Below are 18,712 nucleotides of genomic sequence, written 5' to 3' on the forward strand. Positions count from 1 at the left end.
AAAATCAATAACAATAATAGTAATATTTTAATAGTCCCAGCTCGGGACTAATAAAACTATTTTTTTTTCGGTTTTTCAACAAATCTCTATTGATTTCAAATTGACGATACCAAAGTATGGAACGCTTTACGTTTATCTCCTGTATGATGTTCTTACATATTCACATATTTTCCTGCTTCATATAATTTATTTTTACATAACGTAGATGGATATTTTGAAGCCAACAGATCTTCAGTTCGCTGGAAAAAAAATATAGAACACAATTTCATCTTATTCCAGTTTATATATTTTTTATTGTAAAATTTACTAGAATTAATTATAGTACATCTTGATGTATATATATGTATATATTTGAAGAGGGTAATAATAATGATAAGAAGGATGTTAAAGTATAAAGTACCTCGATAAAACGTGTTATAGAACCCCTTCTTAAAATTTGGTTCAGTATATTTGTATCTCTATCTTCACATAGATAAAATGTATGTGCTTTGAATTTATGTATATCTATATATATATATTTGCTGAGTATATCAGTAAGTAACGGGGGCAAATCATCTGGTTGTAAATCGCAAAACGGATTTTGTATTTTACTTTCGCGCTCAAACATCAACTATTTACTTTTTTATTCCATTTCTTCTCAAACCAATTTTATATCTATATCACAAGTAAGTCATAATAATAAAATTATAATTCAAAAAAATTCCAGCAAAACTAAAAAAATTATCTATTCTTATTGTTTGAGAATTTAAAAAAAATACTTGACAATCAAACGCCTGTAACTTTTTAAATATCGAACTAATCGATTTGTCACACAGGAGCATTTTTGTAGCCTATGAAATTTTCTGTGAAAATGTCTTTATACGTTTTAACCTAATTTCAAAACTCTGAAAGTTATGAACAATTTTCTCAGTAAAATATCAATATCCGCTGACGCTTGCCGCGCTAGCCTTCGGCTTGTGTATAAAATTTATGGTCCGACAGCCTTTAGACTCTCCTGCTGTTAAAAATAAATACCTTACAGGCTTGTACAACAATCTAAATAGCTAAAATACTCGATTATTTATATAACAATGCAAGTTATAAAATTATTTAAATTCCATAACCTCAAAATATTCAACGCAGTTTATTAACTAAAGGATGCAGGATTTATATGCTCAAGTAAACTTTGATAAATTTAAATATTGCAGACGAAATATGTTAGTATGCGAGAATTGTTTCTACAGTTGGAAAAGAAATAATTTAAATAAAATTAAATTTTTGTTGAAAAGAGCGCAATGCTCATGAAGTTTGAAAATTTCGTGGCATCTACTCGAAAAAATTTTTTGGAGGTTAGGAAAAAATGCATAGATATGAATGAGGTCTGGAAAAGTGAAAAAGACAAAGAGAAATAAAAAAATGTGTAAAGAGAAGAGAAAAGAAGAGAAGAAAGATAGGAGTTTGTAGATGTGCAGGGTGGCGTATTAAATGCTGGTGCTTTGGTACTTTTACGACGGATTTGCGCGGACAAAGCTCCCAAACTCGTTGCTCTGAGGAAGCGACCCATAAATTGTACCAGAGAAATTCTTGTGGGAATAATAGTATGGGTTGTTGTTTGTAGTCTTTCTGCCTTTTTAGACAAAGGAGAGTAATCCTCACTAAATATAGAGTCCATCTGTTTGTCAAGAAGTTTCATTTTTATTATATACTTTTTTAATAGACAATTACTTTTTTCATGTACTAAAAACTTTTATCATTTTTTTCGAATTTCTGTATAACAACCGGGGTAGGATGGACATTAGTCAAAAATTACAGTGAGGATTTGTAGGAAATTTAATGCTCTTTCAAATGAGTACCAACAAGCCCTATTCATTTTTATTAGCCCAAAAGTTCTTCATATATATTTATATATATGTTCATTTGTGACTTGAAAAATAAGTATGTCTTGTTGGTACTCATTTGAAAGGGCGTTTAATTTCCTATCATTTCTACTATAAATTACGTTTATTTTTTTCAAATTTTTTTTTTCTTTTAAATCTTTTATCTCCAATTATTCAATTTAATAAATTATAAAGACGTTAAAAAAGTTTATAACTAACTTCATATCAATGTCACATACAGTTTAAAAGTTAACATAATATATACATGATACATAACATATCATACTCATATGCAAATGCATGTTCATCAGAAAATATATATATATATATATATATATATATATATATATATATATATAAACAGAGATGACGGTAAATTTGTAGTTTTGACTACTTCTCTTGATAAATTTAACGAGAGAGAGAGAGAGAGAGAGAGAGAGAGAGAGAGAGAGAGAGAGAGAGAGAGAGAGAGAGAGAGAGAGAGAGAGAGAGAGAGAGAGAGAGAGAGAGAGAGAGAGAGAGAGAGAGACTAGAAACTATAGAGAGTTGATGAGACCCCAATGGTTTTCGGTAGGAATACTAGTGCTATCATGTATATATATATGATAGCGCAGTATAGATGTGCAATTTGAGTTTGGAAGGTTGAATGGTTGAACGAACCGTCCAATTCACCTGTACTGAACATAGTTTGGCCTAGAATCAACAAATTTAGAATTTCTACGTTACGTGGGGGTCAGTTGGGAGCCGGGAGTTTGGGGTTAGGGATCAGAAGGGGCTCGAGAGGAGTTGGGAGTTGTTCTGATAGCTGAAAAGGGAGGTCTAGTATACAGAGCTTCCCACTATTATAGTGTACTATAATAGACCATACTGAGACTGAGAAACTCGTACCATCTAGCGATACTAATTGATCAACGTTCCTGTGGTTATATCCAATTGAGATGGCTTCTATTCATTTAAATTATTAATTGACTGTACTATAGTCAGCTATTATGAGTCAGTTCGAATTAATAAGAGATTTATTATATTTTCTTTCTACGAAAACTGTCATAATTGTCTTTAGGTTTAATTTTTTAACCATAACTCGTAAACTATGGGGTTTATGAAAATGTATGTGGTATACTTTTTTGTAGAGAATTTAATTTTCTATAAAAAAGATCATTATGATTTTTCATGTAATTTTAATTATTTAACTGTAATTATGATTTAAAGTACTTGATTTTTAAATTTACATAGATTTAATTGATTTAAATTTTTATTATTCAAATTGTGGCTAAAGTATTAGGAATATTAAAAAAATGCATGAAACAAATTTTATAGGAAATTTAATTCTTTATAAAAAAGGTATTTACGGTTTTTTACATAACTTCAATATTTTATCTAGGATTTGAATTCAAAGATTTGAAGTCATTAAAATTATTTTGAATTGGGGTAATAAAATTTGATTATCGTTGAATTGATATTCTGGCTTAAATATGAAATGTATGATAAAAATGATGTGAAACGATTTTGTAGAAAACTAAATTCTGTAAAAAAAAGGTCTCTTTGACTTTTTACGTAATGTTGAAATTAAGTAGTAATCTTGATTTGAAAAACGTGATAAAAAAAAAGTTATAAGATTAAAATGTAAATCTTTGACACGGTCTGTCATTATCAAACTCTCACGTAGAGTAATCTGATCTCTATGGGATTGCTAGTGTTGAAGTTCTGATAATTATAAGTTTAACTAATTGAACTGAACAAGCGTTAAGCTCTGGAGCAGGTTGAATACAAGATTATTAGCCGTCGAGAGTTTGAGATTGAGGATAAAATCGATTTTACTTAAAGGTTTTTAGTTATTCGCGATATCCGGACAAATTCATATAAATTTACTTTAATTTTTTCAATAATTTATTGTTACAGAAAATGACACCGTCACTGAATATTAGTTATTTAAATATCTAAAATTTCCATCACATTCGTTATTCCTATTAATAAATTTTATAATTTAGATTTCCGTCTTCTGACGAATTCGAAATTTAACTTTTATTATCACTAAAACATCTAGACATTTATTTATATTAAATTTCGAAGGCACTTATGCATAAGTTAGTAGTTCGTTTATATATATTTTAGTAAATTATGTACATCATTTTATTTTTATGAAATTATATATTGAGTGGTGGTTAAAAAATTATAAGACCTCTTACAAAATTTAAAAGAAATATTCTTGTAACAGAAAATATGTTAAAATTCGCGAAAAATAATTTTTTTTTTTTTTTTTTTCAAACAAAATTTCCGAAATTTGATTTCTAAGTGCTCAGAAATTTTATCATATTAGAAATAACCCCATAAAATACAAGCGGTTTTTGTTTTCTATAGTGTCCTTCACACGGAAAAAATTTTGAAATTCATGAAAAATTTTTTTGCTCTCGAAAAATTTTTCGAAATGTCATCGGAATTGGAAATTTATGACAACTAATCCGGTAGACTTCTAAATACTCAGAAATTTGCTTCTACTAGAGATAACCCCATTACAATGCAACTGTTTTTATCTTCTACAGTGTCTTCTACACAAAAAAAAATATAAAATTACTAAAAATGATTTTATTTTCGAAAAAATTTAAAAATCCTGCCAAAATTAGAAATCTTCAGAAATTCGATCTATTGAACTTTAAGTGCTCAGAAATTTGCTCCTATTAGAAATAACCCCATACAATATTAATGTTTTTTGTACTCTATAGTGTTCTTTACATGGAAAAAATATAAAAATTCCCTGACTATGAAAACTATATTCATAATAAAAGACTTAAAGTATTTGAATTTTTTACTTACGAAGTGACTTAAAAATCAATTTTTCACTTAAAAAAAAAATTTTTATAGACAAATCAATAATTGTGTCTTAGATTTGATTAAATTCTAAATGGGATTAATCCGATAAATTAAATTTCGCCTCATAAAAATATGAAAAAATATCCAAACTAAATTATTTAAAATTGAATAATTTATTCGAAAATAAATTTAATTATTTTAAATTAATTTCGTCGCTCAAATAAATTCCCTCTATTTCACCCGAATAAAATAAAAGTTAATTATTGAATATATATATACATATATATAAAAAATAATAGAGCGTCAATTTTTTTAATGAGAAAAAATTTTCAGCCGACTAAAATTTTGAGATATTGATTATTAGTAAAAATAAAAAAAAATATATAGACATATATACCTGTAGGTAAATAAATGTTTAATGCATGTGTGAACATCGGAGTCTTTTATACATACGGCAAAATACATATGCATATACTCACTTTATCAGGAATTTAATTTCGTTTTACTAAAAGCCAATTTAAAGGATACCTTTTGTCTCAATTTTCTCTAACGATATTCATGATATTCATTTTATTTTATTCACATACATATATACATATACATATACCTAAATACATGTATACATTTATATATCTATTTATTGAAGACGACCTAGGCTAGATTCTAATTACAAGCACCATGGAAATAATAATTAAACTAAAGTATAATTAGACTAGCAACAACAGATAAAAATAATATCCAACAAAACAATCATTTTTATTTACATAAATTTTATTTAGCATTTAATTTATTTTTTAATTACATTACGTGACTAAAAAAACGATATAAAACGTTTGCAATATTCAGGCTAATTAATTTATCTTTAAATTCTTTTAATGGCTTTATATAAATAGTGTAGTGTCTCATTTTGCCCCACTCTCCCTTATATTTATATATTGATTTGCTTGATTTCAAGAATTTATTAATCAGACCCAAAAGTATGTAAAGAATATTTTGGGAGCCATAAAGTTCCAAAATTTAAAAAATTCAAAAATAGTTCCGTTTCCCGGGTCAAAAAAGAAACTTGATTTAGACTTGGTTTACCAAATCGAAATTCAGAGCCGCTTTTCGAAAGACAAATTCTACTTTTTTTACGGGAATATGAAATTCATTGAGTTGTCACCTTGGTTTAGACTTAACTGGCTTACTTAGTCATGATTTAAGACGAAAAATTCAGAATGAAGTCGAAATTGACTTGGTTTAGACATATTCAACTTAAATTGTCAGGCGAAAAAGTCAAAAGTAAGGTGAATGACTGTCGTGATCGAAGTGCAAACGAATAAGTTCAAACTAAGATCGAAAAAGCCCTAAAAGATGACAAAAATTTAATTTAAGCCGAAAAAGTTGAGATTCTATCAGAAAATCGTGACAAATTGATAACTTCAAAAGAAAATAAAGTGAAACGAGCCCGAATCAAGTTTTATTTTTGATCCCGGTTTATTTCAACTTGAAGGAACTTAAGAGGATATACCATCTATTGTCATTCTTACACACGTTTGAACAAACGAAATGGTCCTTGTTGCACTTACATTAGCAAATAGAAATTTCAAATGAGTCGTTCTCAAATATAAACTGAAATTTTCGAACAATAAAAATTTCAATCGATGAATAAAAACTCTACTCATCGAATGAAAGATTTTATTTAATGATTAGGGTTTTTATCTATGAAAACACTTCATTTGATAATCACTTATTTTACTCTCTCAAATACACCATTTTTTTTAGACACGATATTAAGTTCCAACTTCAACCGACAGGTGGCTAATAGAACTATTTTCTCACGCAAGCAGAAACTCATGATAGCATTTATGAAAACATATATTTTTTAAGAGATGTTAACTCTTATGAATTTTTTTAACATAAATCACTTCTGTAATATCCGTCTAAAAAATACTCATAGTTTAGTAAACCGCTGAAAAAACTAAAAAAACTCTAACTAAACGTCCGTATTTAGATAATAATTAAAATACATTTGGATGAGGCTAATTTATTTAACAAATTGCAAAATTAATTATCACTGTAGTATATATATCGAGCTCGTTAAAACGTTGGCAGAATAATTTATAATTTTCCAGAAAATATATTATAATAAAATAATAAAGTTAAGTGTCAAAAGACTTTCAAGTCTCAGGTTGTGTACAGTATATAGTAAATGAGTGGAAAGAACATAACTGCAAACTCGTAGCTAAACTTACTAGTAAACTTGTTAAACTTAACTTTTACCCATTCAGCATTTGTGAAATGTTGGTAAAGACTTTATAAGCGTGTAAATCTATTATATATATATACATCTACATGTAGGCATGAATAATATTAAAATATTCATCGTATATTTTGGCTACAAGTTTAATAGATTACTTAAATTTGCTTTTCTTGCAGTATTATTTTATTTTAAAGATTAAAACCTATGATTTTAATTGGAAGATTTATTCTACACACCTCGAGCGAGTTAAACGCTGAGTGTGCTTTATTGACGATCAAAAATTTTCCACACGGAAAAAACGAGTCTCGAAAATATTTTAATATTTAATATATTTAAGTAAGAAAGACTAATGCAAATCAATGAGTTCATTACTTTTATTATTTATAACTAAATGTATGGTAAAAATAACAAAACAGTAATTAATACTGTATGTTTATCTGATAAATTACTATATTATTACTTTTATTACTAATTCATTCGTATTCTTTATTAGTCGAACAGCAAATTTTATAAAGAAAGTATCAAATTATTACTAAACGTTTAGTACTAGAGTTGATAATACGATTCAATGATTTTTATTCTCTAAAAATATAAAAATTAACTAAAAATATGCATTAAATACCTTACAGTATACAAAAATTACAATGTGTTTAGTAATTTCTGTAAAGCAGATGAATACCGTAGTAATAAGTATTGTACAGCAACTAACAACCCGGGAAAAAATGATCATTTCTGCCCATGCTTGTTCATATCTGAAGCGTTGAATACTCTCAGACCTGATCATACCTGTCCATGTCTGATCAAGCTTAAAATATGGGATTAAATTTAAAATCTTAATTATAATTAAATAAAACTACCTTAGTTATAATTACATATAGCTAACGTATTTATAATTATATATAACTGATATAGAATTTCATATAACTATTAATCAATAATTAATAAATCAAATATAAAATTTTGTTGACCAAGAATCTATCACGTATAACATTTTCATTACTTCAAGTTCATACGAAATTTACTATTAAAGTCAATCTCTTAGATCAATGGGTAGCGGGTTAAACTTCCGAGCGGAAGGTCCACGGTTCGAATCGTGCACATGCTATAATTGTATAATATATTTATCTGTATAATTGTATATATATTTATCTGTAATCATATATAATTATCTAGCGCTATTTTTTATTTGTAATTTTTTTACCCGGATGGGCCTGAACAGACATGAACATACATGATCAGACCTGAACATGTCTGGCCAGGCATGGTCATTTTTTCCCGGGAAATTACTAAACGATTTGTAATTTTTCCGAAGAAGATCGATAAAATTAAAAGTTGGTGGAGATAGCATATGCAAATGTGTATTACAAGTTTATAAACCTTTGTTCAAAGGGGATATCGAACCATCAAACGTAGGAAAGGACTCGCGCGCGAAAGATCAGGGTTCGAATCTCGGGTAAAACAAGTGATTCTTTTAAAAAAAGCATTGACACCAACACCAATACAGATGACATAAATAATAATCACAATAATAATAAAAAGTTGAAAAGCTATTAAAAATTTAATTTTATCTATTTCCATTCTAATATAGTAAAATTTATTAAATATACAGTCAAATTTACTAATGCAATTTATATTTATTTTCATATTTAAATAATAAAAATTACTAAATATAACTAATAATTAAATTCTCAAGAAAGTAAAAGTCACACAATTTCAATAGCGTTTGAAGATTACAATATGAATTTAGTAATTTTAACTCATATTTTTAAGTAATAGCTGCTATATTTTTTTCTCCGTGTAGTTTCCAATTTTGATGACGATAATTGTTGAACTATTAACTTAACGTAAAAATATATAATAGTATATTGTGTGACAAGGGATGAAACAAGACGATTTCCGACTGGGGTGAAGTTAGCTGTCCAAGCCGTTGGCGTGTTTCTAACATTTGTTTATTTATTATTTTTTAAATTTGAAAATATAAATTATTGCAGTGATGTTATTTTTTTTTTATAAAAGTGAGCTGAAAACTGATTCAATTGGTATTGAAAAAAAATTTTACAGTAATTGAAAATGGATTAGTCACTTTTATATATTGATAAAAAAAAAAAAAAGGTCTAATATACTTTTACATAGAGAGGAACTGTGAAGGGATTATCGCGTAAATTCAGGATGAAAGCCATAGTGAATGAGTTGTATAGCGCTGGGCGTTGAAACCGAAACCTAAATCGAAATTGAATCAATTCCAACACTTTATAAACCGGAACTCTCTGCGGTCGATCATTTTAACCGAGAACAAGACCGCCCGGATCCGCGAGAATCATTCGACAGACCCGACACTATCCCTGTTTCCTCACCCTGGTTTTCACTTTTTTGTTTCCCACGGGAAAATGTTCCCGCAATTCAAATAATTTAAAATATTCGCTTCATATTATTTTGAAATATTTTTACTTCTCAGCTAATTTTTAATAAAAATAAATATCAGGTACATAAAGTACACGAAATTTGACGTCAAACGAGTACCCATATCGATATATTTAAATAAAAAAAATTTTCAATAAATTATTTTGACCCAAAAAATTAAAAAAAAATTTTTTTTCTAAACATATCGATGTTGGTACTCAATCAAGCGGAAATTTTTTTAGCTTTTTCGTTATGCCAGCAGTAAAACTATAATTTTCATATTTTAGAAGCGAAAAAAAAAATTCCAATTTTATTATTTTCAATTTCCACAAATATAAAATTCAGTTATCGTGTAAATATAACTTCAAAAAATTTATACCAATAAAAATTATTCTTGGTCGTCTGACATCAGCTGTTTTATCTCCAGCTTTATAAAAAGACCACTGCTATAATATATAAACGAGCAAGAAAAATCTATAAAAAAAATCTCAACTGTTTTTATCATCAGAAAAATAGGATTGTTGAGGATCGCAAATAGTGAATGAAAGTACCAGATGAGAGTTCCAAGTTTTGTTGAATCCTCAAAGTCCAACTCCAACTCATCCCAGTTCTAGTCCATACCAGAGAATTCTCAACTCTGGTTTCGTATCCAGCTCTCCTGGGGGTGATGCACCAGTCGCGAAAGTGAGTAATGCCGTCTTTTTATCCTTCCGAGTTGTCATTTGTCACACTGCTTCTGCAGAAACCCTCAACTCAACTTTGCTAAAACTGGGTGCTAAAGAGAAAACATTACAACTTTATTTTACAACCACAAATATATAGACATATATATGAGCTTTTTAATTTTATTATATATGATATTGTAAATAAATCAACCGACGAGCGAGCGCAGAAAAAAAAACGCGGTATCGTATATCAAAAAAATATAAACGTGGAATAAAAATTAATAAAAGAAAAAAAAAAGATATGGATAGAAATGGAATAGAGATAATATAATATATAGAGTTAAGGTACAGAAGGAAGTAGAAGATAGAGAATTAGGAATGAATGTGAATAAGGATCTGCAAGCGTTAACGATACTCAAAACGTGATTGGAATTTAAGAATTTGTTAAACTAGATAATGTGCCGCTGAAGGTACGAGATAACTGAATCTTTAGATATATATACATAGATATGTGTTATTGATGATCTATCGTCGCCGTTAATATAAATAAATATAAAATATTTAGTGGTAATCAATAATTTTTTTTTAAGCTGCCTTTTAATTTTTTTATTCGAATTTTATTTTATTTATTGAATAAAAATTCTACCAACAAATAAAAAAATTAAAACCTTTTATGCAATTGTATAGAGAATTATAAGCTCTTTGAAACGAGTACCAACAACCTGCATTTATTTTAAATACATCAAAAGTCATATATTAATTAAATCTATACAAATAAATTTGTAGCTTTTAAGTAAATTAATAAATAAATTTGTTGATATCAACAAGTATTTAAGTATAAAAGTATGATATCAAAAGTGTATATATACTCGCTTCAAAGGATATTCTATTTTATACCACTACTTTTTTTTGGTCTTATTTAAATCTAATAAATTTAAAGAAACAATTTCAAAATTTATAATACATACAGAAAAAAATAGTGGCTTGAAATCTACCAATTTTTATTATGCTGTCAACCAAACTTTAAACAGGAAGTGAAGCATCCAAAAAGTTATTATGTGCTTATAAAAAATTTTTATGCTGTATCATAATACTTAATATGCGCGAGAAACTTATCGATAAGCTTCAGTAACAATTACTTCCATACATTATAATAATTGTGATCCGGTATAATAATTTTTTATAAGAGCATAATAACTTTTTGGATGCTTCACTTCCTGTTTAAAGTTTGGTCGACAGCATAATAAAAATTGGTAGGCTTCAAGCAAAGATTTGTCTCCATATATATATAAAATTAAATTAGTTGAAATTCATTGTCGCAAAGTTGATAGGCGGCTAATTTTTTTGATTAATATTTTTGAATTTTTGGACGCATCTAACGCGAAGCGGAGGGATAGGGATTTACTGTTAAAACGTCAATTTTATCCTATTTTCTCACATTGAATCGTGTTTATTATATTTAATATCGCATTAACACCTTATAAAAACAGAAAATTGATAAATTGAGAAAAAACACTTACTAATATGTCGGTTGCTTTTTTATTAATTGAACTACACGTATTATCATTAAAAAAAAGTACAAAAATGGCTATTTTCGATACATAGGATTAAAACGAGGGTTTGTGGTATGCTTGTATTGGCGACACAAGTTTTGGGTTATGACGCATTCTCAACGAAAACGAGTACTATGTACTGAAAAAATAACCTATTTTTTTTTTTTTTACTGTCTTCAGAATCATGCAAAAAAAATTCCTTTTGAAAATCACTTCTATACACAGAAAAAAAAATTATTTTGAATCAAGAAAATATTTTTGAAGACAAACGTTTTTGGGAACCAAGTCAAGATTTTCTTGAGCCAAGAGAATTCGTCGGAGAAGATTTCTACTTTATCTGAGAAAGTTTAGGTCTCCAAAAAAATTTTATTGAATCGAGAATATTTAGCTTCAGTCGAGAATTTTCTTTTTCTGTGTAGTCTTCATTTTTTTTTTTTTTATAATGAATCATCACTGATAAAACCGGCGGTTTTACATGTAAACGAACACTTCATGCAGCGATTTTTCATTGACTCTTATTGCTGTATATCACCGAGCAGCACCACCGGCATACTATTTCTGTAAAAAGAAAACGCGGCAAATTCAAATTTTTTTCCTTTTTTCAAATTTTTTCAAAGATTTTTTCAAGTGTGCACTTTTGGATTTCCCAAAATTTTCTTTCTTCAAAAATAATAAATATAAAAAAATAAAAGTAAATATTTTATACACTAGTGCAAGTATTGAAAAATAACTTCTATAAAATCCAATATCTAAAGACGTAAGTTGTACTGTCAGCTATAAACGTACTCTTTACATATATATATATATATATATATATATATATATGTATATATTCACTCTTTACTCTTGTGATGTCGTCTCTGGCTCTTTAAGAATAAGAATGATACCTATAAGAAGAAGACAACTGAAAAAGAAGCATGAAGAAGAAATGGAAGAAGTAGAAGAAGAACTACTCTCATATCATTGAAACTGGCATTCCTTTTAAATTCAAATTGCCAACCTTAACTCATTCTTTCTTATATCCTCTTCTATTGCAACACTTTACTTTTTATTCTTCACTGTCGTATTTATTTATTATTATTCCTTTTTTTTTGACATTAATTGTAAAATTCCAAATGAGTAAAAAAAAAGCAACTTGGGAGAGAAAGAAAAAGAAGCTAAAGAAGTTTTAATAATATTATTAAAAACAGAGTATAATAATAGCTTGTAAACATAAAGGTAACAAGATTTTTTTTTATTACAATGTGAAATTGCTTGTACAAAGAAAAGGAAAGAAAGAAAGAGAAAAATTTAAGAAGAAGAAGAAGAAGAAGAAGAAGAAAGTGAGAAGAAAATATAAAATGAACCCGGAGATGTCTAAGGAGTTGCGTTGCACTCGGTTCTGTGTTTGTTGTAATCACAGATATTACCTTGGGAAATCAAATTTGCTGGAATTCTTTGTCTATAGTATGAATGTAATGAGATTTTTTTTGTTTTGTTTATTATACAATAAGGTTGTTTTTAGATGCAATTATTTTATGAGTGAAAGATAACTTTGAGTGAAAAAAAAAAAAAAAAATTAAAAATATTGAAAAAATCCGTGACGGAGACTCGAACTCTGGACCTCGGGTTCAATATTATTATTTAAAAAGACAATATCTCGAAAATTTATTAACCGATTTACATGACCGAGGAATCATTTTATTTGGCATCTAAGTCTGAACACTCTAAATATGAAAATGAGGTAAAACGGGCCACATTAATTTTTACCGGAATCAAATTAATTTTTTCGATAGTTCTGCTTTCTGTCTTCATTGATTTGAATTTATTCTAGTGTCGTAACTATTGGATAGACATTAAAATTCATAAGAGCCTTTTTTGTAGAGAATTAAATTTCCTATAAAAATATCTCAATGCATTTTTTTCGTATTTTTGATAGCTGATCTATAATTTTTATCTAAAAGTACGAAAATGAGAAAATGACATATAGAATATCAAAAAATAAATTAATAATTTTTAATTTACCGACGCTGACGTTGGAGGTCGCTCTCATCAGATCGTTCCCTATTTTCCATCTTATTTCCATATATATCAGGCTAAAGTATCTACATATATAAGGAGGATAATATTAAAAAAAATTAGTAAGTGGCTTAAGGTAATTGCTTGCAAACCGACAACTTGTCTCTTTTTCAATCCCTTATTTTCCTTTGTCAAATTTTTTTACACCCTTTTTTTTATCATGATCCTCACCTTTATCCTCATCCTCATTTCTATTCACTTTCACCCTCAACCCTCGATCCTAAATCCTCACTACCCCCACGCTATTTTTCACTCTCTTTTCCTTTTGGTATCCGTTTGTCAGCGGATCCTGGCTGGGTTAAGCCCGAGCGCGAGAAAACCGACGACATGACGGAATAATTTGCACAAACTCAACTCTACTATACTCATCTCTTCTCTATTCTAGTCTACTTCACTCTCAACATCCATTGGGTAGTAAAGTACCAGCAGCACATCTCCAACGTTCTTTTCATTTCTATTACAACACCCAATTTTATCCCTCTCGGGTGATTTTAAAACTGAGTTTAGTTCAAAAGACATTTGAAAAAAATATCACATGTAAATAAAATAAAATAAATAAAATTATCTGGATTTTAATTCTTTTTTAAAGTTCAAAGAGACTGATTGATTTTCATTAAATATCTTTTTTTTAAAAAAAATTTTGTTTTCTGAGAAGCAAAAAATTTATGAAATTTTTTCTCTGATCTTTTATTACAAAATAGAAAAATAAAAGTAACTTAAATAAATATTTAAATTATGTATGTTAAATATATAAAAAATATAAGAATATGAGAATATTTTTCTTTCAAACAGAAATGCAAATTTTTTTAATTGATTTTATTTGGGAAGAAAATATTAGAGATAATATATATATATATATATATATATATATATATATATATATATATATATATTTAATATGAATATTTTTTATAAATAATTTAATTTCCTACATAGAAGTATTGATTAGATTTTATTAAAAAGTCAATCGTTGAAAAGTTATGATTACAAAAAATAGACAAAATATTTTTCTTGACATTTTAAAATTTTGATTTTCGATATTTTTACATTGAATTTGATTTGTTATACAAAGTCTTAATTACTATTCATCGTAAAATTGATAGTTAAGTCTAAAAATTCAATTTTTATTTAACAAAATATTTGCACACCCTAAACTAATGATCACACTCTGGTGTGCATTTTTTTTACTTTAACAAAAGCATTTTTTTTTATTAGTAAAATTTTTTTAATTTTATTATCTTTACTTATTGCTGAATTTTTCCCCATAATGTCATTATTGAACTGAATATTTTAATTTAATAGTAAAATAATATGAGTATCTGAGGTGTGCATTATTTTAAAACTTATTTATGGTTTTATATTTCTAATAAACAGAGATGTGAAAGAAAATTCAATATCGGTAGTCTTTTATTCACTGGTTAGTGTATATGTTTAACGTGTGGTAACAAGGGTGTGCGCTAATATCAATATTAGCTGAGTAAAGTTGACCTAACGGGGTGATATCAAGTCTAGTCTGTTGTTTATTATTCATGAACTACCATTGATTTACTTATCAAGAGGTTCAGTTATAATATTTACTTTTATATCTATTTATTGTCCATATTTTAGGTAGATTTCATAGAAATCTATACATTACATTCGCGCCCATGGTCAATTTCTTAAAGACTTTATCTCAATCACGTAATTAGTCAGTAGGTTTCAAAAATACCATTGGTTCAAAAATTTATATATCTATATACACTAGGGTGTTTCAAAAAATCAAACAATTCTTTTTTTTTATGGAGTACAAAAATTGAAAGTATAACTAAAAATAAAAATTTTGGCACCAATCCGGGCTCTTAATAATAAAATTAAAGTTTGCCTCAATCCATTTTTCTATTTTCCATTTAAATAACACGGGAAAAAAAATTTTTTTTTTTTTTAGAATTTTTTAGCTCACAAACTAATCAACGGATTTTTATGCGCGATAAATTTTTTTGTAGGAAATTGAACGCTCTAAAAAAAAGTCTCTTATCATTTTTTAATAAATCCTACTGTTTAAAAGTTATTTAAGCCTTAAGTCAAATTTATAGTAAATTTTGAGATTTTTTTACTTTTTCGGCGAAACTATCAGTCTTATCAAAAAATGTCATAAGAACTTTTTGTAGATAATTTTATTCCTTACAAATTATTACGAATAAAATTTTTCGAAATTCCGCATTGTTGACAAGTTATTCTCATTTCAATGTTAAGTTCTTAAAAAAATAGATTTATGATTGATTTAAAGAGCTTGACATTGAAATGAAAATAACTTGTCAACAATGCGGAATTTCGAAAAACTTTATGCGTAATAATTTGTAAGGAATAAAATTATCTACAAAAAGTTCTTATGACATTTTTTGATAAGACTGATAGTTTTGCCGAAAAAGTAAAAAAATCTCAAAATTTACTATAAATTTGACTTAAGGCTTAAATAACTTTTGAACAGTGGGATTTATCAAAAATGATAAGAGACTTTTTTTGTAGAGCGTTCAAATTTCTACGAAAAAATGTATTGTGCATAAAAATCCGTTGATTAGTTTGTGAGCTAGAAAATTCTAAAAAAAAAGAATTTTTTTTCCCGTGTTATTTAAATGGAAAATAGAAAAATGGATTGAGGCAAACCTTAATATCATTATTAAAAACCCGAATTAGTGCCAAAATTTCTATTTTTAGTTATACTTTCTATTTTTGTACACCATAGAAAAATAAAAAATTGTTGTTTTTTTTGAAACACCCTAATATACACAGATATATATATATATATATATATATATATATATATATATATATATATATATATATATATATATATATATAATACAACCTGTTCTGTCATTAGCGAAATTTATCTTAACGGTTCGCTGGTCGGAATATCCTACTTTTTTCCCTTAGTATGTAATTCTCTATTTATATTTTAGCTGTACTTTTAGGGGTGTGCGAATAGCGTTCAAATCGGATAGTGTTATTCGATTTGAAATTCGAATTATTCGATAATTTTTAAACTATTTGAGTTTGTTGCACAATTCGATCTTTTGAATAGTTTATTTTTATTCTGAATCTTAAGTATACTTCAAAATTTCCGCGCCTTTTTTTAATTTTTTACATAATAAAATAATTTCTGTGAATAGGGAATTTTTCTTTTCAGCGGAGTGATTTCGGAGCGATGCTGATTTTATTAAATTCGCGTTCACTCCGAAAATTTTTTACAGTTTATAAAGTATAATAAATATGAATTTCATTGAACTTTTAATGCTCCCGTAGAGATCGTTAACATTTTTTCAAATTTAAATGTTAGTTAGTTCTAAATTTGCATTTGGAAGTTTTATTTTCTTGAGTACTTTTTAATATAGTTTTGAAATAAAACAATTTAAAAATTCTACAATAGTTCGTCATAAGATTTTGTCTGGAAATTTCAAATTATTTGATTCTAAAATTAATGTGGATTATAATGAGAACAATAAAATAAACAACATCATGAACCAAAAATCATGAACTTTAAAATAATTTTAAAATTCACGAATTATTCGAAGATTTTTGAATAATTCGATTCAAATATTCGCACACCTTAGCTGTAGTTTAAATTTCAAGTTCTACAAAAAATTTTTTTTGACTATAATTAGTTCTAGCAACTAAACTATCAGTTTTACCTGAAAATTATTGAAGACCTACTCATAGAAATTTTAATTTAAAAAAAAATTTATTTATTTTATCCCCGACATTTTTTTTTTACTCTTAAAATTTTTGATTTCTTAACATCACTAGTTTTTTAAAATTTATCACATATCAATTAAGAAAAACAATTAATTTATCAAGCAATTATAATATGAGTTTCTAAAAAAAAATCACTGAAAAATATTTTTCAATTTTTTAAATTAAAAAAATGATTTATATATATACATACATATATATATAAATGTATATGTATAAGTAAATATATAGAGTACTTTTTATAATATGAAATAAATTAAATAAATAGACACATCGATTGAAAAATGTCGATAATTTAACAAATTGTTGAAAATATATACATATATGTATGTGTTGAGTAAAGTAAGAAAAATAGTATGAAAATATAATAAAGTTGGTATCGCTGTTGGATAAATTGTAAAAAAAAGAAATGTTAGTATTTCTACTAGTACTAGTATTCGTAATTGTACTAGTATAGATACTGGTAATATATATATATATATATATAATATACATAACCAGTGGCGGTAGATGAATTATAGGGGCTGAAATAAAAAGCGAAAATAAAATTATAAAGCGTGAGTAAGCAAACTGCTAAGAGTCTTGTGTATTAAAGTAAAAAAAAAAGAATGAAAATTACAATAGGAATTTATATGGAGACATTATTAATTTATTCCACCCGTTATTGCACATAAATCATAAATATATACAACGTGCTATTAACAAGTGTGTTTTTTAATTGTAAATATAAAGTTTTAATATGAAAATATAATTGAATTATTTTTCGTTACAAAATTTTTATTTCGGGTTACAAGAAAATTGAGGCAAGTTGGCTACCCAAAGTGACTTTTAAATTTATTTTACCTTGAGTTTTGTTTTTATTAGAATTACAAATTAATTATTACGGGTGTAATGGGCCGCTATAAAAAAGTTATGAAATAAAAAATTAAATTTGTTTTACTGATGAATTTGATACCGAGTCAGTAAGAAAGTAACTGATGGTTTAGTATGAATTCAAAAATTTTTGTTATATATTTTATTAAATGATTAGAAAAAAAAATTCAAAAAAATTTTAGTAATTGATTTAAAAAAAAAAAAAAAACAATTAAGGAAGTTTTATTTTAAATATTTGAAACAATTGGAAAAAATAAATTACATTGCTTGGGGCTGTATATATTTGTATATAGACATATATATACATATATATATTTAGGACTGAGATTGAACCCTAGTCGAGCAAATTGAATGTCAATGCCAACCGCAACGATCAGCATCAACTCGTGCGATATTATATATATATATATATATATATATATATATATATATAAGGAACCCTTGAAATTGTTTGAAATTGTGACGGTTCTATTATTTTTCCAGTTTTAAAATCTTAAATAATATTATTTTTATCAATTACGGAAGATG

Source organism: Microplitis demolitor, chromosome 4, assembly GCF_026212275.2.
Source record: "Microplitis demolitor isolate Queensland-Clemson2020A chromosome 4, iyMicDemo2.1a, whole genome shotgun sequence".
In the NCBI taxonomy this organism is placed as follows: Eukaryota; Metazoa; Arthropoda; class Insecta; order Hymenoptera; family Braconidae; genus Microplitis; species Microplitis demolitor.